At 51.0% G+C, this 22,560-nt stretch overlaps 1 protein-coding gene across 1 annotated transcript in view; it reads left to right on the top strand.

The window, feature by feature from the left end:
• The first annotated feature begins 411 nt into the window (after nt 1-411).
• LZTS3 (leucine zipper tumor suppressor family member 3) overlaps nt 412-22,560 on the top strand; it is a 47,234-nt gene continuing 25,085 nt past the window's right edge. Inside the window, exon 1 of the mRNA XM_064151175.1 lies at nt 412-606. The gene's annotated coding sequence lies outside the window, so the exon portion shown is untranslated. The remainder of the gene's footprint in view (nt 607-22,560) is intronic.

Here is a 22,560-nt window from a genome sequence, read left to right as displayed (position 1 = left end):
GGATACATGCGGACAGACTCAGCTCCCAGCCTCAGCCACATGCCATGGAACTGCCTGTGATCCCAAACACCAACCACGGCCCCGAGGTACCGCACACTGCACAGAGCAGTGCTGGGGCTCAGCTCTACTGGGAGGCATAAGAGCGATGGGACACGTCCAGGATGCAGGGACAGAGCCAAGCCACCATCAGACCTCCAAATGTCTCTTGTCGCATAGTCCTGGGGGAAGGTAGTAGGGGGACCTGACAGCCCCAACCAGAGCCAGGGCCTGAGCCAGTGGAGCCCCGTCCTGGAAGAAGGGTGGCGAGGGAAGGGTTAAAGGGACGGCGAGCAGATCCTCCCTCCATCCTTCCCTTCCTCGCTGTTAGGCTGCTGCTTTGACAGGGGGTGGGGTCGGGGCTGGCCGCCGTTTGCCGCAAGAAGGGGGGGGAAACGTGGCTGCGAGTGTGCCGTGTGTGCGTGTCGTGTGTGCCGGTGACACACGACAGAATGAGATGAGAGCCCTCGGACGGAAGCGGCCACCCGGCTGCGCGACCCGCACCGCTTGATCCTCTGGCGCCTGCCCCATCGCTGCCGCGGAGCAGCCCCCCCAGCATCCCTGCCAAGAGTAAGGCTCGGGGTGGGGAGGAACTGGGAAGGAGGATGTGGGACAGGGTTGGATGACAAGGAGTAGAGGTCCTGAGGGGGGGAAGATGTGAGGTGCGCGGAGAGCAAGGGAGGTGGGGGGTGACGGACACGACGTTGGTGATGCCAGAGCTTGAACCACCCTCCCACATATGATTTGGGGAGGGGGGGAGGGGATGATTTTGGGGAGGGGGCTGAAGGCTGGGCTGGCAGCGCCGCTTTCTGGTGTGATGTAGGGGAGGGAGCCTTGTTTGTGCCTAAAGTCGCAGCTGCCTGGATTTGGCCCCCGCGGGGCTGTTTGGATCTGACAGAACCCAAAAATAGAGTGAAAGGCTGGGAGGGGCTTTAGGGGGTGGGGAGTGGGACAGGACCTGTTTGCCAGTGCTCAGCAAGATCAGGTTATTCCCCCCACGTACACCCTCCCCCGCCCCCGCTAGCCCTTCTTGGGTTTATTTAGGGATTCCTTCCACCGTGGTGGCAGGGAGAGGACAGTGCCTGGGTTCCGGGGACTTGGGGGGGGGATAGTGGTGGTGTTGGATTGGAGCAAAAGGAGGCTGCTGGCGGCCGAGTGATTAACGTGCAGTTGCTGGGAATTATGTCATCTGCTGGGTGGCCCTCGCCCAGCAGCGGCGGGGAGGGAGAATGTGGCGGGGTGGACGTGATGACATCGGATCACAGAATATTTCAAGTTGGAAGGGATCCGTGAGACATGGGTTTCTCTACCTGGGACATCACCTGAAGAGGCACCCATGCCTCCTCAGATTTCCAAGGATGCAAGCACTGAGGGTCTCCTCCCCACCATTGCAACACCTAAGCCATGATTGCACATTGGGTGCAAACCCACTCCACTGCCCTCTGTTTCCAGTGATGCCCAGCCTCACAGGCTCCAGCCCCATGCAGGAGAGGAGCACCTAAGGAAGCACCCATGCCTCTTTAGCTTTGTGAGGATGTGGGCATCAAGGGTTGCCCCTACCCACTGCAACCCCCAAGCCAGCAGTGCAAACCCACCTCATTGCCCTCAGCTCCCCAGGGTTGCCCAGGCCAACAGGCTCCATCCCCATGCAAGAGAGGATCAGAATGCTGGTCTTCTCCATGGCCCATCCCGCTCTTTGGCCTGGCAGCCAGGTTTGGAGCAGGAGAGAAGGTGTATGATGAAGGCAGGATGAGGGCAGGATGAAAGCAGGCATGCCCTCTGCCAGCTCCCTCGGGAAGGAGCAAGGCCAGAGCTACTGCACTGCAGCAGAGAAGCCCCAGCAGGGGGTGTGGGTGTGCCAGGGACCCACTCTGCCACCCTCAGCCACTCCTCAGAGCCATTACAAGAGCCCAGGCAAGACCTGGTGATCTGTGGCTACAGGCAGCCCCCCCGGCTGGGTGGGTCCTTGGCTCCACAGGAAGCCATTGAGCTGCTGGATGCTCCACAGCTTCCCGAGCATCAATCCAAGCATCCCCTGCCTCTGCTCCACACGTGGGGAGCTGGGGAGAGAAGGCAAGGCCTGCAACTGAGCCAGGCAGGGATTCCCACTGCACAATGGCAGCCTCATCCCTTTGCTCCACACCCCTTGCAGCTCCTTGAAGCCCCCACAATCCCATGCAACCCATGCAACAGTGTGCATTCCCATGTTGCTCTATACAGCTCTGTGCATACTCATGCTGCTTCATGCAGCTCCCATGCAGCTCCATGCAGCCCCCACACAGCTCCATGCAGCCCCCACACAGCTCTGCGCAGCCCCCATGCAGCTCTGTGCATCCCCATGATGCTCCATGCAGCCCCATGCAGCCCTGTGCATCCCCATGAAGCCCAGTGTATTCCCATGCATCTCCATGCAGTCCCCATACAGCTCTGTGCATCCCCATGCTGCTTCATGCAGCCTCATGCAGCCCTGTGCATGCCCATGCAGCTCCATGCAGCCCCCATACAGCTCTGTGCAGCCCCATGCAGCTCTGTGCATCCCCATGCAGCTCCATGCAGCCCCCATGCAGCTCTGTGCATCCCCATGCAGCTCCATGCAGCCCCCATGCAGCTCTGTGCATCTCCATGCAGCTCCATGCAGCCCTATGCAGCCCAGTGCATCCCCATGCAGCTCCATGCAGCCCCATGCTGCTATATACAGCTCCCATGCGCTATGGCAGAGGGTTGGGATGGGAGAGGAGCAGGCAGATGCAAGTAGGAGGGCTGCAGGGAGCCATGGACAGGAGGTGAGATGCTGTAGTGGGGCTCTGCTGGCATTTTCTGCCCCGTATCACTGGACAGAGGAGAGGTGATGCCAGCAGCTTCTTTAATTCAAGCTGGGAGTCAGCAAGTGCCAATCAAGCCAGGGGATGCTGTTTGCCCCCCAGGATAAACTTTGGCAACTCCCTTAGCTCATTCGTGCTCTCCTTTCACCACCCTCCAGCAGATCCTTCATCCATCAGCCCGCGCAGACAGTAGGTTATGGCAGCAGCTGGGCCCTCGAGGGGGCTGCTGGCATGAAAAGAGGGTATAGGAACTCAGAGCATCCCTGGGCTCAGGCTGGCAGGCTCCTCCAGCCCAGGCAGGTTGTCACCCCATCCCTTCTGCAGGCAGGGACCTGTGGGGTGTGTTGCTGTGTGGCCCTGGCTGGAGCGGCGATCTGCTGTGGCTATATATAGCTTGTGATGCTGTCATCCCAGCTCAGCCTGGCTGGGGAATTTATTTTCTGCAAAGGTTGGGAGGCGACTGCTCTGAGAACAGGAGTGGAAATGCCACAGCCCCTGATGCCCCTCTGCAGGCTCCAGCGAGCCAACCAGGCATGCTGGCCTGAGCACTGGCCTGCCGATGGCAATGAGGCAAAGGAGGGAGGTGTGGAGGGGCCGAAAATTTCCCACTGTTGACTCCCTGCTTCAGGAGAGGGCATTTAAACAGCAAGGCAAAAGCATGCATGGCCCTATGAGCTCCATACAGGGACAAGACTCTATCCTCTTTGACCTCTTCTTTGCTGGGTCACTGGGCTTATGTCCTAAGGGACTAATCTCCAGTCCTCAGATCCAAAAGGAGGAGGTAGAAAAGCATCTGGAATTCCAACCTCTGGTTGCAGAAGCTTAGATATCTGGGAGACAGCAGCAGCTTGTCCTACCAGAGATGGGACTGGGAGAGCCCCAGGCTCCATGGGGCCTGAAACATCAGGCTTGGGCACTTGCTGCAGCACTCATCACAGAGACATCATCCTGCCAAGGTGTATGATGATGCTCCCTTGCCTTGCAATAATAAAAAGGGCAGATGGGGAGGGCGGTTCCCAAATGGACTGTGAAAACCACCTTGCACAGCAGCCAGAGACACTCACTGCATGATAACTCAGTGTGGGGCAGGAACCTGGGTTAACTGGGCTGCAAAAAGTTTCTGAAGGCAGTCACGACCTGATGGGGAAGCTTAAGAGTTAAGAACGTGTTGCTGAAGTTTTTGCAGGTCTTGAAATCTACTTTCTCGTAAGGGAAAACTGAGCACACCAAGGAAAGCCCAGCCATGCCCTGGGGCTGTCAAAGAAATCCAGCAAACAAAGGGTGAAACAGGAGGTTTCTTGTTTCCCCTCGCTGAGGATCTTTCTCCATTAGTCATTCTTGTCACAGGAGCTGGCAAACACCGTTATTATTTGAGGGATCTGAAAGTGAAATGGAGGCACACATCCAGGAGCCCAGACATCCCTACCCTACAGGCTGGTGGGACCAGGCAGGATCACCCCTCTGACTCACCCACACTTCTCCTCCATAGGTAAAACCTTCATCACCCATGCTGGGTGGCTGGATTCCTCCTTCTGTTGTGCTTCCTGCAATCTAGGGGTCTTTTTCATGCAAGTCATGGTGGCACCAGGAACCATAGGGGTAGGCTGTAATGCTCTGTCCTAGAGGCCGTGGTGGTCCAAGTGCTTTGAGACCCCGCAATCAGTAGGTGATTTTCAGCAGACAGCAACAGGCAATCAATACTCAGCATTCCCGTCACCCTGCAGCCCCAGGCACCACCATCAGGGGAAAGGACCATGCCAACACCCTGCATTTTCTGGAAGCCAGGGGCTGGACTGTTGTCTCTCCCTGTTGTTCCTGCACGAGCACACCTTAGCAGGATGACGGATGATAAGGACATTTCTTCTGAGAACCTCACAGCAGTGGTCCCATTACAGGAGGGGACTAGGCAGAGAGCACAGCCAGGTAGAAGTTCACCTTCCCAGGAGTCATTAAAGTTCACAGAGCTCCCAAAATAGCAAGGAAAACAAACATAAGTATTACAGCATCTATCAGTAGAGAAGGGGATGACTTATGCCTTATAATCCAGGGTTGAATGGAGCTGGAATATCTCCTGGAAGAGAGAGATGAATATCTCCTTGTCCCAGAGGAGGAGCTGCAGAAGCTCCTGCTTCATCTGCATGGAAGAGATTGAATCCTCATCCTTGGTGGTGTTTAAAAGGCACAGAGATGTAGTGCTGAGGGACATGGTTTAGCACCAGTCTAGGCAGAGTCAGAGAATCATTGGACTATGATTTATCTCAGTGAAGCTGCTGCAAGGATGAAATCAGGGTCCCAGTGCTCTTAGCTGAGTCTCACCCTCCAAAAATTGCCTGTGCAATGAATGTGTGGATCCTGCTGGCTTTGTCTGGCTCCTGAGTCAGGATGATGAGTTTTGTCTGAGCTTTACTGGAGTTCGACCTGGTGGCCAGGGGTCTGCTTTCTGTCCTCTCGTTGTTAACTGCTTCCATAGCTGGCCCCTTCCTTCTCACATGCATGTGTTGAGTTTTGGAGTAATCACAGAGGCTGGAAATGTTTTGGGCTTTCCTTTGGATGAAAGCAGGAGGAGTTGTGGGACTCATGACTCTAGTAGCTGGAGTCTCACTGTGGCATGTAGCCCATGGTCAGCTCTGCTGAGCAGAAGGATCCATGGTGGCTACACCCACACTAGCCTAGGCTAGCTCAGGCATCAGTGAAACTCTCCCAACCTCCAGCAGTTGGTAGCTATGGGATTTGTTCAATGATCTGAGCTTTCTGTTTTGCTCCATGACTTTTCTTCTGATTGCCTTCTGAGTCCCTCTGTGCTCTGTAGCATCTTTTGGAATCCTCCACGCTCCCACTGCTCACTCAGCAGCCACCTCCAGCCTTTTAGTCCTCAGATGGTCCCAGTGGGTGCTGGTGGAATCTGAACTGTAGTGTTCTATGATTTTATTTATTGATGCAAAATGAACTCACCCACCTCATCCTCACACCAGTAGGGAGACAAGCAACCCTTCCTTTCTTCTGGGGCCAAATCCTTCTCCTGAGCCAGCTGAGGTGTTCCAGATGTATCAGAGTGCATTTTCTTTGCAGGAAGATCATGTTATTAACCACATACCGCTCTTCAGACAACCAACCTCACAAATATTTATCAGCTGGAGAAATACCCAGGCTCAGAAGTTGCCAAGTAACACATCAAGAGGCACTTTTAAATAAATATATATGTCTGCGGGTGAGGAATGAACCAAATCCCTTGGCCCAAAGACATGTTTTCCCCTGGAAAGCCCAGCACCAGTAAGAATAATAATGATCCAAGCCAGGGAACAAACCAAACCAAAACAGAACAAAACTGGGATATGCAATTTCTGACTGTCTCCAGCATATAGTGAATCCCTACCTTTAAATGTTCCTTCCTTTAAACTGGAGGGCCTGTCAGTTCTGGCTTCACAGTTGGACTTGGTGATCTTAAAGGTCTCTTCTAACCAAAATGACTCTCTGATTCCAACTCAAACCATCCTATGATTCAATGGAATTGCTTCCCTGCCAGGGAGGTCCACAAGCAGAGCAGTATCTTCCAGATCTCTGCCATCCAGGGACAAACTGGGAAGTAGGATGGGATGAGAGTGTTTACTTTGTCAAGGTGGGGGAGAACAAGCCCAGTGCACTTGACTGGGTTCCATTCTGCATTGTTGTGACTCTCACAGAATCATGGAATCAATAACATTGTAAAAGATTTTTAAGATCATCAAATCTAATCATAACCCAACTACCATGACCACTAAACTGTAACCTGAAGAGCCACATCTACAACTTCTTGAACACCTTCAAGGATGGCAACTCCACCACCTCCCTGGTGCCTGATCACTCTTTGAGTAAAGAACTTTTTCCTAATGTCCAACCTAAACCTCCCCTGGTGCAACTGAAGCCCATTTCTTATCATCCTATTGCTGGATACTTGGGAGAAGAGACCAAAACCAGCCTCACTCCAACCTCCCTTCAGGTAGTTGTAGAGAACAATGAGGTCTCCACTCAGCCTTCTCTTCTCCAGACTAGACAACACCAGCTCCCTCAGCCAATCCTCACAGGACATGCCCTCCAAACCCCTCACAAACCCTGCTGCTCTTCCCTCCTATCTTCCTGCAGGACCACCCAGGTTTTCACAATACCTTATTGTAGACCCTATATCGTTCTGTGGTTCTCTTTCCCTCCAGTCCTGAAGCCAGGCAGCAAAGCACATCAGACCTCTTATTTTCCAAATGAGGTGGCTATGTTCCATAAATTCTGGTTTCCTGTTGCTCAATCCTTGCTGCCAGGCCAGTCTGCAAGGCTGGGGAGCTGTTGGGGGTGTTAGGTGCTTCCAGAGGGACAGCATGGGCTTGCAGATGAATGAAGATTTCTCATCCAGTTCCTCCTTCCACGGGGAAGGCCTGGCTTGTGGGGTTGGCACTTGTGGGAGATGTTTCTGCATAAATCCACCACCTCCTCAATATCACCAGAGGATTTTGCTAGAGGGTTGTCATTCTGGGGTTCTTACCTGAGCCAAATCATGAAGAGAGGCAACATGAGCATAACATTGGTAGTCAAAGTCAATGGGGTGTGCATCCTCAGCTGCATGGGTTTTGGGAGGACCACTGCTGCCCACTCTTGTCAGCCCAGGGTAAATGAGGCAAGAAGAGACAAAGTGACTGCAGTGATGTGTCAGATGTTGCCCAGGAAAGCTGCAGAAGCCTCAACCCTGGAAACACTCAAGGACAGGAGCTCCTTCACAAGCTCATGGCCATGGCAATGCCCTGCAGACAAGTGTTGGAAATGATGAGCAAGGGGAGGTCAGAGCTTTTATTAGCCCAGCTGCTGGAGCTGGAAAAACAGACCAGTTTTTGGGCATGGGAGCTCATCTCCTTGTCCCTGCTTTCTAATTATACCAGTTGATCTAGTACAAGCTCTTTCCACTCCCCATGGACCACTGCCTTCATTACATCCCCAGCTCTGCCCCTTGGAATAACAGCCAAGCCATCCCACCTGAGATGTGGGGGATGGGAGACTGGCTGTCTCACCTCAGATATTTCCCTGCAGTGGGGTCTTCTGCCTCCAGCAATGCAAGGAATTGCAGAGGAAAGCAGGACAGGAATATGTTGGTGTTTGTTTTGGCCAGACCATGCACCTTGCCCTGCTGTTGTCCACCCAAGGTGACTGATCTCAGCATCAGGGTGGAAATCCAGGGAGGGCTGCCCTTGTAATGGGGAGGGAGCGGAGATGGCTCCTCAGGGTGGCTCAGAGATGCCAGGACAGAAAGGAGGGGATGAAAACATCTCCAAAACTATCTGGGATGTCAGGCTGAGATGGGTGGAGCTGCACCCCTATGTACCTGCACTGCACAGAGCAGCTCCTCAGCTTCCATGGCTCTCCTCCCCCAGGCACCATGGTCCAGAGGGGCTTCAGGGAAGACCACGACCTATTCTTTGCTCAAATTTCACCTTCTTCAAATAAATACATTTCTGAAAAGGACTCTAGAAGAAGCCACAACTCCACCCAGTTCAGCTCAGCTTGTCATAAACACTTGTCTGAGGAGCAAGCTGAAAACAGCCCATAAAACACAGCTCTTGTGCCAGTCTCAGGGAGACTCCGATCTTCTCCATGGCTTCCAGCTCCTCCTGTAGTGTAAATAATAAATCACTGCTGCTGAGCTTGTCCCTGGCCAGACACTCTGCAGTAGGAGTTTGCTCTCCTGCTTGCTCCAACCTGTAGGCTGCTGCACTCTTCCTCTATCTTGTTGGGCTCCCAAGCTGAGGAGTGGTAGCAGTCACAGAACTCAGGGGTTGATCTTTTTTTGCAATCAGGATATCCTCAGTAGCTAGGAGCGACTTCAGTGGTGTTGAGTGCCAAGTGCAAAGTTTGTTCCCTTTGTGCTCTGCTACTGGCATTTTATAGAACTGCAGACTGGTTTGGGTTGGAAGGCACCTTCGAAGGTTATCCAGTCTGACCCCACCCCTGCAGTCTGCAGGGACATCTGCAACTAGAGCAGGTTGTTCAGAGCCCAAACAACCTCACTTGGAACAGCTTCAGGAATGTGACATCTACTGCCTCTCTGGGAAATGTGGGCCAGTGCCTCATCACCCTCACTCTGAATTATTTCTTCTTTAAGTCTAGTTCTCACTCGTTTAGTTTCAGACCATCACTTCTTGTCCTGTCACAACAGGCCTGCTAAAAAGCCTGTGCCCAGCTTTCTCATCAGCCCCTTTATGTCCTGCAATGCCACTGGAAGGTCTCCCTAGAGCCTTCTCTTCTCCAGGCTCAACATTCCCAACTCTCTCAGCCTGGCCTCACAGCAGAGCCCTTCCAACATTGCCAGCATTGCTGTGGCATCCTCTGGCCCTGGTCCAGCAGGTCCCTGTCTGTGTCTGTGCTGAGGATTCCAGAGCTGCCCAGCACTGCAGCTGAGGTCTCAGCAGAGCAGAGGGGCAGAATCTCCTCCTGCCCCTACTGCCCACACTGCTGGGGATAAGCCCAGGGCAGAGCTAGCTCTGGCCTGTGAGCACTCAGTGCCAGCTCCTATCCAGCTTTGCACCCCCAACATCCCCAAGTCCTTCTCCACAGGGCTGCTCTTCAGCTTTTCATCTCCCAGCCAGTGTTGATACCAGAGGTTGTCCTGACCCAGGTGTGTAACCTCGCACTTGGCCTTGTAGAACCTCATGAGGTTCACATGTACCTACTTCTCAAGCTTGTCCAGGTCCCCCTGGATGACATTTTGTGGTCCTTAGCACATTTCCTAACCCTGCAGACCTTGGTTTCCCTCTGTGAGGTTGAACTGCAGCCCCTGGAGCCCAAGGCAGCAATGCTGAGGGATTGCACCAACTAGAAACTAAACTGGGGCCTCTGCTGAGGTATTTTAAAACGCAGTCTTGTGGCTCAAGCCATGACTGTGTGACCTGTACATGTGTGGGGTGGGTGCACCCCTGCCCACAGCTCTCAGACTTTTCTTCAATAGAGCCCAAACAAACTCATCCCACGTGTGATCTGCAGCTCACTGCCACAGCACTGCCACAGCCAAAGCAGCCCACAGTCTGTTGACATTCCTCAGTGCCAGCCAAGGGCGTTGTCTGTCCCTCCACACTCTCAGGGGCCCAAATTAGCTTTTAATAATTCTAAATATATAAAAAAAAAATCCCTGGGCAAATAATACAGGCCTGGAGCCTGGCAGGACAGCAAACATTTCCAGAGAGGCCCCAGGTGTGGTGCATTCCTGAGAGCTAGAAAAGAAAGGAGGGATTATTTCCCTCTCCAGCCAGCCTGGCTAGCAGCAGAGAAGCCTCTCCAGCTCCAAGCAGGGCTGGATTGTGCCCAGCATGGTGGGAGGTGTGCATGTGGCTTTGGAAAGAGGTCACTCAGCCAAGGCGTGGGCAAAGTCTCTAGCTCCAGAGGTGATTACTGGTGGCATTTCTTGGTGAAGTTCATTTCCTTCTGTTGGGGTACGGAGTTCAGGAGATAAAGGGATCTGTTTATTTTAAAAACAAGTCCTGCTGGTCACCTGATGATCTTAAAGCTCTTTTACATCCAAACCCATTCTATGAATGCCCGTATTGTCTGCACAGCCACCTCAGCATTAGGTTCTGTGGATGCATCCATCACCTGCTGGCTATTCCTCCAAGCTGGAAAACCTGGTCGGTCCCTCTTTAATAAACATTACTATCAATCTATTGATATCTTTCCCCATAGCCCTCAACAAAGTATAAATGCGTTCCTGACTTTACCTGCACTGCTTGACATTCGAGATACCACCCAGAGGGACCTGCAAAGGCTTGAGAAGAGGGCACATGTGAACCTCAGGAGGTTCAACAAGGCCAAGCACGAGGCATGGGGATAAAAAGCAATTTTTCACCCCTCCAGGGCTTTAGAGAGCTCTGGGACAACTGCCTTGACAAAACCAGGGCATCTGTCAGCTCCAGAGCCCAGAAGCAAAGCTCTCCCCAAGAAGTCCAGCAGAAGGTGACAGCAGAAATCCCATTCCTCCTAGAGAGAGCACACAGGAGACAACTCCGTCCCCTTGATGCCTCTCAGCGGGGGCCATGTCTCTGTTTCACACTCCACTGTCTGAAGGAGAATCCTTTCATTTCCTTCGCACTCTTATCCTCTAAGGATTTTGATCCCAAGGGCCAGTGACATGAACACCTCTTAAATCCCTCACAGTAGGCTTAGGGGAGGATTAGCTGATGTCTCTAGAGGCTTTGCACCAGCCTCTGGCTTAGGGTTAGAGGTGGTCCCAGAGCCCTGTGTCTCACCCTGGTCATCCCATCCATCTCCAGGCTTGCATTTCCTAGATGTCTGCAGACAGGAATGGGGCAAATTTAGTTCCTGTTGCATCCCAACCATTCCAGGCTGGGAAACTGCTTCCAAAAGTGATGGTTAGTTTTAACTCCAGACCTGATTCTATTGTTGGTGCAGGACATGGATAAGCATTATCTCCTGCTCTCTGACTGCACCTTTGCTGTGGCTTGAGAGTCTTTCCCAGGCTGTTTGACCCTGCCATTGCCCCAGTGGGGAGACTTGCTCTGCTCACCTCCTTTGGGGGTGTTCCCTACATTGTGGGTATTTCCCTGATGAAGGTGACTTCTCCATCTTATCCCAGCCTGGCTAGCTCTTTCTGTCTTTTCCTTCATGTTTGCAAGTAATTACACAGACCACTTTCCATTCTTGACACCTTCCCTCCTTAATTTGTTCCAGCAATGGGATTTTTATCCTCTATTTCATTTCTACCCCTGGAATCTCCTTCTACTCTTTCTCATTTCCCATCCATGGGACTTCTGGACCGTGACAGTTCTCACAGACCCTCCCAGGATGGCTTTACTCCAGCAGAGACAAGCTTGCATAATAGCTGTTGACACCTTAACTCCATTTGAATCGATCTTGTTTGCTAATTAGCTGATTGCAGCAACTGGCATTAATTACCTTGGGGGATTCTGCCTCTTCCAGGGTCAGCAGTGGCTGCCATGTCCTGTGTAAGTGGTGGGAATCACAGCAGTGAGATGGTGTCTGCTCCAGGGCCAGCTCTTGCAGGAATTGCTGTGACTTGTAGAGATGCAGAGGAGGTCCAAGAGGGGAGCCTGGCACAGTGATTTGCAATTCTTAAAGTGCCCCAGAGGAACCAAAACTTCAAGCTACTATAGAGCCTAAAACAGATTAAAGTGCCTGTGTGTGGCATGAAGTGAAGAGTGGATGCAACCCTTCAGTCTTTCTCAAAGTGCAACTAGAGATGGCTCACTTGGTTAAGGAGAAACTAAACAAAGAAGCTTTTCTCAGAGGGCTCAGCTCCCTTGAAAAGGTCACGGCCAAAAATTCATGCAGTACAAAAGACATTCATAGAATCATAGAATGGTTTTGGTTGGAAAAGCTCTTTAAGATCATTAAGTCCAACCATTATCTAAATACACCAACTCTGGTGCTAAAACAGCTCTTCTTCCTCCTTCTCTTGAATATTGCCCTGCAATTATCATCTTTTCAGTCTTCTGGGCTCAGAGAGAAATCTCAGGACTCCTCAGAGAGGATGAGCAGGAGGCCACACCACTCCTCATCCTCCTTCTAGTGGCCTCCTGAGAGCAAATTAATCTGAGCCTGCTGTTTAAAAATGTTTATCTCCAGGCCATGCCATTTAGTGACTTCCTAGGTTACTAATGGACTGGAGAGCACTTTGTTGTCCCTGTATAGCAGGAGAACATCAGCCAGAAGAGAAATTATTGAGCGTTTCTGCCTTTTCTCCATTGTTGCCAGTATTTTTCTGATCTCCAGCTTGGGGATAGGGAATGCTGCTGCAGCTCAGCTATTTCACTGCTCTTCTTTTTGTAAAATCAAATCTAAAGTTGCTTTCTCCTTTGTGTCCATAAACCTCCAGCAGAGATCTGAGACAGTTCAGGAGGAGGATTCATTCACTGCAAACTAAATGCCAGAATTTTCCTGAGCCAGAATGCTGACAAGGTCTTGTCCTGGTAGCTTATGTTGGTTCTTCAATATTTTTGATGGCGAAAAGGCATCCAACTCAGGTCTCCAAGACCATCTAATTCTCTAGCAGCACTTCCCACAGGCCAGATTTTAGCCAGACCTTTTATTAATTTTACAATCATAGAATCTTTTTGGCTGGAAGACATCAAGAGGATTTTAAGGGTGAAATGATTAACTGGGCATCCACTGGCTAAATAAACCTCATAGGTCTCAACTACATGTAACACCATCAGTCACTGCCAACAATGCCAGCTGTCACCTTGCTATCTATGTGGGCATCCTCTAAAAACGTGGAGGAGTTCCAAACTGAGTCCCAGGGCCAAGTGCCATGATCACAGCAGATGGAACCCATCTCTGCATCAAGGTTGGCAGGTCAGCATCACCCGAGGCTCTCGTTATCCTCTGAAACCATCTCTGATGCATCCCAAGCACCTGTCAGGGGTGGCTGTGAAGGGAGATCCTGGGTTGGGACTCTTTACCTGATGGCTGAGTCTCCATACACATAAGGAAGTAGCTGGACCCACTCAGGAGACCTCAGCATCACAAGTGGCACACTGTGATGACTTGGAGTCATATTGTTGAAGCCCTCTGACACAGCAGAGGCTGTGTCACACCTGGCCATGTCCTGGACATCCCATTTTCAGCACTGTGGAGGAACTGTGGCTGGCTCAGCTGCCCCAAGGGAGGAGCTGGGTAAGGACACAGGTCTCCTCAGAGGGACACAGACCCAGGCAGAGAGTGACAGCAACAGGAGGCAGTGTTTTTCCTCTCCAAAGGTTTGCAAGGTTGCACACAATGAAACTCCTTACTCCTTCTCTTATCCAAAAGGCCATATCCCAGGAGGCATTCAGCGCTGCCTTAGAATCCATTCAAAGCATGTCAGGGTCAAACCTTTTTAATGCAAGAAAATAAACTCAAAACCTATTCTGGAGAAGGGGAGAGAGAGGAAGTGGCTCCCAAAATATCAATGACAACCCTTCCTTTAACCCCAGATGCATCTGTGGGATAGGTGTCTCTACACCAATGGGACCTTGCAGGGCAGGTGCACCCTTCTCTTGCTGTGAAAGTGTCCCAGTGATCAAACAGCAGATCTTTGGACAGACTGGGTTAGGACCATGAAGATTTAGGTGCTGAAGAGGGGATATCACTTGGTGGGAAGGGTTGAGCAGGACAACATGGGCTCTATCAGGACAAGGGAGTTGGATGGCACCAAAGCTCACCAAGCTCTTTGCATCTGGCTTAATAACATGAAACCCCATGTGGACTCCCTCTTCTACCCCTCTCCTCTATTCTCTCCTTTGGTCACTGTGACCTGGTCAACCAGACCCAATGGCTGTGTGGGCCTCTGGAGTCATTTGGTAGCTTTCAGAGGCTTCACTGCCTGTGGTTGTGACTTCAGCTGGATGGCTAGAAGGAGCTAGACAGACTCCTGGCCCCCACATTTCCAAAATAACTGGAGTTGTGCCTATTGTTCATTTATCTTTCATTGAAACCATCAAAGGAGGTTTTTAGGAAAGAGGCCTTTGAGCCATTCTCATGTGGAGCTAAAGCTCTGGCATCTAGAGAGAGAAGGTGTGTGTGGGGGGGTTATGTGTGCTGTGAACTGGAAGAAACAATGGATTTCAAGCCAGAGACAGCTGTGTGAGAATGGGCACACCCAAGGCCCTGCTTTCTTCTGGGCATCTTGTTGCAGTGGAGGACGGCACTTGCAGGTCTACCTGTAAGCCCCACTAGAGGCACTCCAGCAAATCCCTAAGGGAGAAGAAGCCAGTAAGGATTCTCAGCCCACTCTCCTTTCAAGCCCACCTATGCTGAGATGTTGACACATGCAGTCCCTCTTAGCACCATCTCCCATCCCACCACCCTGCATGCTTGTGTGGATGGGGCTGTCCTCTGGAGGATGACTGAAGGTCATTCTGGAGACAAACACAGGGTCTGTTCGGAGCAGCATGGAGCCAGCCCATTTCCCCACAGCCTGGGACATAGGAAGTTGTGGTCTGTGAGGGGTGAGTCAACATTGGTGGCAAAAGTCTATTTTTAGCACCACTGACATCTGTGGGGCATTAACCCCTTTCCCTCCTGCCATGGCCGACATCTCAGCAGTGCCTTGCTTCTGGGGTGGTCACCTCAAATGGAGAGTGAAGTCAAAGCTCAACAGCCATCATCAATGTGGTGCTGACACAAGTGATAATGGTTCTGCAGAGACAGGGTCATATTAGAAGCAGGCAAAAAATTAGAGAAAGAAGGCTCCAGGGAGATATTTTTGTGGCCTTTCAGTACTTACAGGGGGCTACGGGAAAGCTGGAGACAATCTTCTTAGCAGGGCCTGTTGTGGCAGGACAAGGAGTGATGGTTTAAACTATAAGAGAGCAGGAAGAAATGTTTTACACTGCGGTGAGACCTTGGCCCAGGTTGGTCAGAGGTGGGAGATGTCCCATCCCTGGAACCATTCCAGGTCTAGGGCTGTGAGCAACCTGCTCTAGTTGCAGCTGTCTCTGCTGGCTGCAGGGGGGTTGGACTGGATGAGCTTTAAAAGGTCCCTTCCAACCCAAACCATTCTATGATAAAGAAGATGCATCCCAAGGCAAGTAAGTGCCAGCTCCACAGGGTGGTGCTTCCTAGGATGAGGAGATGAAGGAAGTAGAAACCAGTAGCCAGGAAGAGGCTGTTAAGATTCATGGACACAAGGCAAGAAGCTGTGCAGAGATCATAGAATCACAAAATATGTCTTGTTTAGAAATGACCTTCAAGATCATTGAGTCCAACCACTAGTCCAGGCTGCCATCAAACCATGTCCCTAAGTACCACACCACAGCTTTTCAATCTCTCCAGGGATGGAGACACTACCACTGCCCTGGGCAGCCTGATTCAGGGCTTCATAACCCTTTTGGGGAAGAAATTCTGGTTCATGAACCCTTCAAGCTGCCCCTTGAATCCAGGTACCCACTGAGCAGGGTATCCCACAGCAGGGAACTCTCCAGCCCAGCTATCACTGCACAAGGCTTTCTTCCATTTCTTCCTTTATCTGCTTCCTGACATTTCTTTGGCAAAGTGTTCTTCCTTTCCACACTGAAAAGGAGGCAAAGATTGACCTTTGTGTGTCATTTGGCCATGGCTGTGGTCCTGCTCCCAGCTGCAACCTCTCTGAAGTGCTGTCCCAAAGCCACCAACACTCTTGAAAAGCCTCCTGGGGATGTCTGAGTGATTCATCAGCACAGATTAATTTAAAAGCCTACAGAGGAGAAATGCTGAGAAGACTTCTGGTGTTTGTAGACAGATCCCACAGCAGTCCCTGTTAGCAGCACAGGTGAGACCAGTGACATGGGATTACAAATTAGTGAGGATGCTGTGCCAGGATGAATTCTGCCCTGAATAGATGAAGTGCAAGCTTGTAAGACATGTGAAGCTCCTCTGGAGCTTCTTTCATAAGTGCTTTGCATCTTACAGGCACCTCTGAGGCATCCTGCTGCCCTCAGCTCAAAGGTTGAGTAAAAAACCCAGTTGTGAGACCAGGAGTCAGTGCAATGTTCTCCCCTTGCATGTCTTTGCCCAGTATCAGCATAAAGTACCAAAAGACTGCTTTAGGCTACAGATGCTAGGTTGGATGGACGGCACAAAGCATGGCAGTGAGAGCTGGGGTGAAGGTGTGAGGCTTGGTCATCATGGTCCTCTCTTCATTCAGTGAGGGCTAGATGGATCCAGGATAGAACCTTGACCTGATCCAGGGTGTGTCAGTTATTTGCTTAGTGCAAAGTGGTTGTGACAAGCTGGGGTATGTAGCAAACCTGCTGGAACTAGGGTAAGGGATGGTGCTCTGAAAAGCTGGACTGTGGTCCATGCTCAGCAGGAAGACAGGAGGAGAGGAAACACACCTGACATGTACCACAGGACTGCTTAAAGCCAACATCTAGGATCTTCTCTCTGGCCTTCCTTTACTCTTAAGATTTCTGGTCATAACATTCCATAAAGGAAACAAAAGGAATTGGAAGGATGTAGAGAATGGAAATAGGTAGGAAGTGGGGATTTATGGAGAGAAAATATCTAGGCTAGAAGTGTCCAGTGTGGGAAAGCAATGACTAAGAAGGAGGTCAGACAAGGGCCAAGTGCAAGGTCCTGCACATGGATCAGGGAAATCCAAAGTACAAACACAGGCTTGGGGATGAAGGACTGGAGAGCAGCCCTGTGGAGAAGGACTTGGGGGTGTTGGAGGTGCAAAGCTGAATGTGAGCTGGCACCAAGTGCTCACAGCCCAGAGCCAGCTCTGCCCTGGGCTGATCCCCAGCAGTGTGGGCAGCAGGGTCAGGAGGGGATTCTGCCCCTCTGCTCTGCTGAGACCTCAGCTGCAGTGCTGGGGCCGGCTCTGGAATCCTCAGCACAGACATAGACTCGTTGGAGCAGGGCTGGAGGAAGCCACAGTGGTGCTGGCAGTGTTGGAAGGGCTCTGCTGTGAGGCCAGGCTGAGAGAGTTGGGAGCATTGAGCCTGGAGAAGAGAAGACTCCAGGGAGACCTTCTGGTGGCCTTGCAGTGCTCAAAGAGGCTGAGGAGAAAGCTGGGGCCAGGCTTTTTACCAGCAATTGTAGTGACAGAATGAGGGCTAACAGGGGGTTTAAACTGGAAGAAGGGAGAGTTAGATTAGATGCAAGGAAAAAGTTCTTCACTGTGAGAGTGGTGAGACACTGGTATTTTGGATGTCCCATCTCTGAAAAGTGTTCAAGGCCAAGTTGTCTGAGGCTTTGAGCAACCTGAACTAGTTGAAGGAGTTCTTGCTCATGGCAGGAGTTTGGACTAGATGATCTCTGAATGCCCCTTCCAACCCAAACCATTCTATGTCTTGTTAAATACAAAGGTCCCAGAAGCACATGGTAGCAGCCCCTCCCTGCAAAGCAAGTCATTTATTCTAGTGAAAAACAGCTCCCCAAGGTCCAGACTATGAGGGTTGCAATCAAAAATCTTTTGAAGGAGGAGACAAAGCCAAGCCCTATCCTTGCCATTCCTGTCCTACCACTGGCTTCCCACCAGCCTGGCAAGCACCAAGGGAGGCTGCAAAAGCATTTCCCTCTTTACAGACCACTTGATAACCTCTCTATGGGCACTGGGGGCAGCTGCCACCTTAAACTCCAGGTATTTTCCTAACTGGCAGATACAAAAAATCCATCTCTGTGTCTTGCTCTATAGCCAATGTACACGAAGTGATAGAGCCCCTGGCACATGTATCTTGCAAGAGCTAATTACAGGATTTGGAAGCTAACTTTTCTTCAGATGTGTGGTGCAGATGGAATTACTTCTCTGGAGATGCCAGCCGCAGATGACGCAAGATACTCTTATGTAATCAGCTTTTATCATGCAGTTATGGAAAGCTTCCCTCTTTGGCCCACCCTCTACTTTTCCCTCAACTCCTTCTCCTCATTTTCTACCCTAAACTCTCTAAGGCTTGTGTGGAAGGTGAGGGGAGGTCAGTAGGCTAACTGGACAGGAAGCAGGACTGTTCTGTGGGAAGCCCATTCCTGAGTTTCCCTGTCCACTTTGACAGTGAAGAAGCAAAAGGAGTTAATAGCTTTGCATCTGCTGCATTGGCTTCAGCAGGGCTGGGAAGAATCCCCTTTCCACTTGATGGACTCCAGAAGGTGGTCACTCTGGAGCCAGGCTTTCCCCCAGCCCTGGCATCTACCATGGTTTGGATGTCAGCAGATGTTGGGCAGCTGTCTGTTCCGTCCAGCACACTGTGGAGGAGCACCTGCATGAAGAGTCCACTGCCCTCTCCTCCAGAACAGCCTGGGAGATGCTGAGACTCCAAGTGAACTGATTTGTCACTGTAGGGATGAGAGTCTGGTGAGACACAAACGCTTCAGATGCTCCAAAGGTCGCTCCAAGGTGCACACAGATCTCCCAAATGACCCACAAAGTCACTTCTGCCAAGGGGAAATCATAGCATGATTGGAGGACTCCAGCCAAAACTTTTTCCAAAACAGGGGGATTTTTGTCTGTGGATGCACACTGAGGTTTTTGGGTTTGTTGTTTCAAATTCTCTCTGTCCCACTGCCCTTCTCCTGTGGCTGGACAGAAAACAGAGATTAGAGACATTCAAGACAGAGCTTTTGTCCACCACGACTGCTGGGCAATGGGGACACAGTCCCCTGAAATGACCAGTAAGCCTTGTCTTGACTTCAAATATTTAGGGCAGAAAGTTGGCAAAGGCTCTGGAGACATCACTCTATGCCTGCCAGAACCTATGGTGGCCATGCACCCTTCTGCTCCCATCCTCTTACATTCTTCTTGCATGGCCAAACCCAGGTCCTTTCTTGCTGTGTTTTAGGACAAACATGTGATAGAGAAGGGTAGCTCCTAGATCTGGACCATCCTGCCACCAGATGAGGTTGCAAAGCTGGATCATGAAGACCTTTCCTTCTCATTTTCTCTGCACAGCATCTGAGCCAGTGTGTGGCTCAAGAAGGATGACCCAGGAGATGAAGCAAGCCTGAATCCCTTGATGTCTGAGAAGCAGATCCCAGGGAGCAGTTAGAGAAATGAGAAATGGAGAATTGGCCATGCATGGTCTAAAGAAAAGGAAGCAACAGAGCTGGTAGCTGGAGCAGGGAGTAGACACAAAAACACTGCTTCACCCACTGATTTCTAGTCATGGTCCAGTGCCATGGAATTTGCAGAGGAATTCAGTCTTCAAGGCAGGGAATACTGACTATTCTCTGGGGACAAGGAATCCATGGGGAAGGCAATAGCTGGGGACAAGTTTGTTATTGTCAGGTCATTCATTAACTGCAAACTGCAAGCCCCCACTGGAGCCCAGGACCATCAGCTCGTCACGGGTTCAGACAGCATTTCAGTCCACATCCACCTTCAATCAGCCAAATCCTTCCCTGTGGTCCACAGACTGTGTCAGCAGGGTCCTTGTGGACTGCAAAGGAAGTGCAGACCTTGGGTCCTGTACAGGGAGGCTTAGTGGCCACCACAGAGGAGCTCCAAGCATGTCTTCCACTGGCTCTCCAGAAGGTCCTTCTTCCTAGGATTGAGCATAGTTCGTCTCCTGCTTTTGCTGAAGCCATTCAGCCACCTAGTGTTGTTCAGAAGAAAGGTTGGCCAGGATGGAGATGGAGTAGGATGAGGAATCATGCATACACACAACTTACACCTGCTGGGCATTTAGCCTGATCTCCCTCCTTTGTGATGCTGAAAAACACCTTCCACCCTGAGCCAAGGGGGCTAGGTCCAGTCCCTTATTCCCAGTATGGACAGAAATGGCCCTTTCCAGCAGGACATGTGCAGACTTGGAAACTCAGGGGAAATCTGGCCCTCTTGGCTGCAGTTCATTTTGCTCCCTCATTCTGGATAACCACCCAAGAATGTTTAAACAAACTTCTCCAGTCTAGACATCAATTGGGCAGCTTGGCATTCCCAAAAAGTCTGGGCTGCTGCCTGTTGGAGACCTTGTCAGAGCTAACACCATCGTTGCTTCTCCTGGAGTTCTTCTGGCAAGGCAAGGATGGAGACCAGAGGCAGAGGACTAGATTTTATGGAGCTTCACATCCTGCCACCACGCAGCTCAGACCTGACCTATATAACATGGCCAAGCCACCATGCCAGAGCATCCCAGTACACATGCCAGACTTTCAGCTGGAGATGCAGGAGCTTCCCCTGATTTACAGGAAGACCTGAATAATACACCAGGTGGTTGCTTGCCAGCACTGCAGAGGCTTTGTCTGCCCTGTGTCCATACAGGAGGAGACAGCTTATACCAGCAGAGATCTTCTCCCCACAATAGGAAACCATCTCTCTGGATGACATAAACCAGAGTCTTTTGGCTTGCTCATCGTGCCTCACACTGAGCAGGCAGATGTTGTCATGGGATGGAGATAGAAACTGTCCCTCACTGCAGCAGCTGGCATCAAACTGGCTTGGAAATGCAAACCAAGACTCAGGAACTCCCTCTAGTCTCCTGTGGCAGATGGAGAAGGTCCTCTCCCACCCACAGCTCTTTATGGGTATGAAGGGGCCTCACACAGGTCCAAATTACTTCACTTAATGAGCAGGAACTGTTCTCAGCATTTTTACTTCCAGCCCAGTGCAATGGTGGGATCTTAGGAGGCAAGTAGTGGTGCAGATGAACATTCAGGTACAGAGAAGACTTCTGCCTCATGTCAGCATGCTCTTCTGGCATAAATAAGTGTGGGGTGTTCATGTGACATTTCTCCTGGGAGCTCAGCCACAGCACTTGCTCAGGTTGTGCAGACCGGTGTCAATTTTAGACTCATAGGATCATTTTGCTTGAAAAAGACCTTTACAGACATTGAGTCCAACCATTAACCCAGCACAGTGAAGTCCATGTCCCTCAGCACCACATTACATAGCTTTTCAATCCCTTTAGGGACAGAGACTCCATCACTGCTCTAGGCAGCCTGTTCCAGGGCTTGACAGCCCTTTCAGTGAAGATTTGTTTACCATGTCCTACCTAAACCTCCCTTGGAGCACCTTGAGGCCATTTCCTCTTGTCCTCTCACTTGTTTCTTGGGAAAAGAGACCAACCACCCCACCAACTCGTTCCAGCCTCTTTTGATGGTGTTGTAGAGAGCAATGAGGTCTCTCCTCAGCTTCCTTTTCTTAACACTAAACAATCTCAGGTCCCTCAGCTGCTCCTCACTAGTCCTGTTCTCCAGGCCCCCCACCAGCTTTGTTGTTCTTCTCTGGACATGCTTCAGCACCTCAATGCCCTTCTCAGAGTGAGGGGTCCAAAGCTGAACCCAGTACTCAAGGTGTGGCTTCACCAGTGCCAAGTACAGGGGTGTAACAACTGTCTTGGCTCTGCTGGCCACACTGTTGCTGATCCAGGCCAGGATGCTGGTCACCTTCTTGGCCACCTGGGCACACTCTAGTTCATCTTCAGCTGGCTTTCAACCAACCCCCTCAGGTCTTTCTCTGCTTGGTAGTTTCCAGCCACTCTGCCACAAGCCTAGCACATTCATGGGGTTGTTGTGACCCAAGTCAGCTTTTCTACCAGTAAGGCTGAATTTCTGGCATACTACTAGGAGCCCACTGCCCATTTCACTGAGACACCCACAAAAAATCCCACAGAGCATCATCTCTCCAGAAAGCCCTTGGATAGTCAACACCCATTGACTGTCACAGAAAGCACTGTCCTTCCTCTGAAGCTGGAAACTGCAGCTCTAACAGAGAGTAGGGAAGAGCTTCAAAGTCTGATGTGGAGATACTGCAGGAGATCTGGTTTCAGCTGAGATCACACGGGAAGTCAAGCACTTCCAAGCACAGTCAGTGTTCAGCTGACATCTGAAGCCTGAGCAAAGTTGTTTTGATACTGGCTGGAAAACTCTGGAGGTCTCCAGCCTAACTTCACAAGCAAGACTATCACTAGACTAGGCTGATACTGGCATTACCCAGCCAAGACAAGAAGACATTCCAGGATTGAGACACCTCTACTTCCTGACTTGAAATGTGGTGCAATGGCCAAGGCACTCTTATTTAGAAGATTTTTCTGCTCCTCAAGGTTTTGAAAATGATCTTCCTGGAAAATAAAGGAGTCTGAGTGGAGAGAGGAGAAAGGCTCTTGCTCACATCACGATGTCTAGCACTGAGAAGTTGCTTCTCAGAGCTTTTAAGGAAGAAATCACAATGTAGAGAGTTGACAGCTCTGTTTCACAATCACCTTGCCACATGCCCAACCATACCAATGCTTTCTGCCCACCATTCCCCAGCAAAGGTCCTGGGCTA

Source organism: Pogoniulus pusillus, chromosome 11 (assembly GCF_015220805.1).
Source record: "Pogoniulus pusillus isolate bPogPus1 chromosome 11, bPogPus1.pri, whole genome shotgun sequence".
Taxonomy (NCBI): Eukaryota; Metazoa; Chordata; class Aves; order Piciformes; family Lybiidae; genus Pogoniulus; species Pogoniulus pusillus.
The sequence above is the reverse complement of the archived record's forward strand: the minus strand, read 5'-3'. Positions and strand labels throughout refer to the sequence as shown.